The 2,549-nt window shown below is 37.5% G+C and overlaps 1 pseudogene; it reads right to left on the reverse strand.

The window, feature by feature from the left end:
• Positions 1–1,268: 1,268 nt before the first annotated feature.
• On the reverse strand, positions 1,269–1,866 carry LOC112822938 (retinoid-binding protein 7 pseudogene; annotated as a pseudogene).
• Positions 1,867–2,549: the final 683 nt, after the last annotated feature.

A 2,549-nucleotide genomic window follows, 5' to 3' on the forward strand; every position in this document is an offset into this window, starting at 1 on the left:
GAAATCAGAAAGTGTAAATCCTTTAACACTGTTATTCTTTTTCAAAGTTGTTTCAGCTATATTCCATTCTTTGCATTTCCATATCCTGCTAGGCTTTTGATTGGGATTACGCTCAGTCTATAAATCAATTTGGGGAAGAACTGACATCTCAACAATGAGGAGTCCTTTGATGTAAGAACACAGTCTAGTTCTCTACTTATGTCTTCATTAATTTCTCTTAAAAAATTTGTAGTTTTCATTATACAACTGTTGCACATCTTTTGCCAAATATTTCCCAATTTTCATATTTTTAAATGCTATTGTCCAAGATATTTTTTAAAATTTCCTGGAGCACCTGGGTGGCTCAGTCAGTTGAGCATCTGACTCTTGATTCTGGCTCAGGTCATGATCTCAGGATTGTGGGATTGAGCCCCGCATCAGGCTCTGAGCTCAGCATGGAGTCTGCTTGTCCCTCTCCCTCTGCACCTCCCTGATGCTTGCTAGCACTCTCTCTCTCTCTCTCTCAAATAAATAAATAAAATCTTTCAAAAAATCTTTTAAAACTTTTATTTCCTGATTATCTGTTGCTAGCATATAGAAATACAAATGATTTTTGTGAATTGCTCTTATATCCTACAGTTTGTTAAAGCATTTAAAAATATATTTCTTTTTTATTGTTATGTTAATCACCATACATTACATCATTAGTTTTTGATGTAGTGTTCCATGATTCATTGTTTGCGTATAACACCCAGTGCTCCATGCAGTACGTGCCCTCTTTAATACCCATCACCATTTCTTAGGATTTTTTTTTACATGGAGAGTCCAGTCACCTGTGAGTATATCTGTGGGTTTTTGTAAATGCCCTTTATTAGATTGAGGAAGTTCCCTTCTGTTTGCTGAGAATTTTTATCAGGAGTGCATTTCAGATTTTGTCAAATAAATGCTTTTTATGCATCTATGGAAATAATCATGTGGCATCTGTTAAAATGGTGAATGATACTGATTGATTTTCAAATATTGAAACAACCTTGAATTTCAGGGATACACTCTACTTCATAATTCTTTATGGTACTTTTTATATGTTGCTAGATTCAGTTCGCTAAAATTTTGCTGAGAATTTTTACATCTGTGTTTATGAGGGCTATTGACCTGCAGTTTTCTTATTTTGTTAATGTTTTTCCCTATTTTTCTCTTATTTATTTCATCATTTTGTGCTTTTTTCTTTATAACTTGGGTTTAATTCCCTCTTCTGTTCCTAATTTCCTTTTTTTTTTTTTCCCCAGGGTTGTTGGACAGGTTTATTGAAATGGAGCCGTTTTGCCCCAGTTAGAGTAAATGGCTTCTGGTACAGGCTGTGGGACATCTCTCCGACCACAAGTCCCCATCGCCAAACCAGGACAGATGAACATCTGTTCATTTGGGGATAGATTTCAATGTTAAGCTGTAGTCACACATGGGCTCTGTGGCTGGATACAGCTCAGGCTCTCTGGAACGTCTGTTTGCACACTTGGCCTTCACAGAACATTTCCAGGTGAAGTTTGTCCCCTTCGATCCAATGGGTCCAGCCTCTGTTCTTCTTCTCCCCCTTCTGGACACAGGTGAGTCTGTCATTGTCCCAGGTGGCCAAGCTCTTGCATTTCCTGTTATCCAGGCCTTTATTATCCTCATCAAATTCTTCTCCAACTTTAAATGTAACAAGGTAGTTCCTCAGGCTGCTGTATGTGTGGATGGTAAAAGAATCCCCATTTTGCTCAATCACTTTCTGTGGCTTCAGCAACTTGGCTGTCTTACGAGTAGCAGAGTCAACACCTAGGGCCAGCATGTAGCCCTTGAAGTTGTCGCTGCTGAGCAGGTTCCAGGTGCCGCTGAAGTCAGCGGGCATGGCGCGGCAGGGCGACAGCCTTCTGTTCCTAATTTCTTAAGTGAGAACTTAGGCCATTGATTTCAGACCCTTATTCTTCAATCCTGTAAATTTCTTTCTATGTACTCATTTAATTGAATCCCACAAAATTTAATGACCCATGTTTTCACTTTTACCAGTCAAAAATAATTTCTATTTTACTTTTGATTTCTTCTTTGACCCATGGATTATCAAAAAGATTTACAGGTATTCATCACATTTTCTGTTGATTTCTAATTTAATTCCATTGTGATCAGAGAGTATACCGTGTTCAAAATCCTTTCAAATTTGTTGAGTCTTATTTTGTGACCCAGAATAGGGTCTTTTTTGACAAATGGTTCATGTACATTTGGAAGGAATGTGTATTCTGCTGTTGTTGGTTGGGAATTCTGTAAATATTATTTAGGTCAGGTTAGTTGATAGTCTCTATTCAAGGGTTTCATATCCTTACTGATTTTTTGTCTACTTGTTCTCACATTTTTTTATGAAAGGGATGATAAAGTCTCCAACTATCATTGTGGATTTCCTTATTTTTGTTTGAGCTCTATTAGATTTACTTCTTGTATTCCCTTTTAAAAACTTCTTAGAGATTTATTTATTGTTGAGGGAAAGTGAGAGAGAGAGGGAAAGGGAGAGAGCACACACAAGCAGGGGGAGGAGCAGAGGG

This window comes from Callorhinus ursinus, unplaced genomic scaffold (assembly GCF_003265705.2).
Source record: "Callorhinus ursinus isolate GAN/ISIS: 27379988/994484 unplaced genomic scaffold, GSC_fseal_2.0 scaffold5, whole genome shotgun sequence".
Lineage (NCBI taxonomy): Eukaryota > Metazoa > Chordata > Mammalia > Carnivora > Otariidae > Callorhinus > Callorhinus ursinus.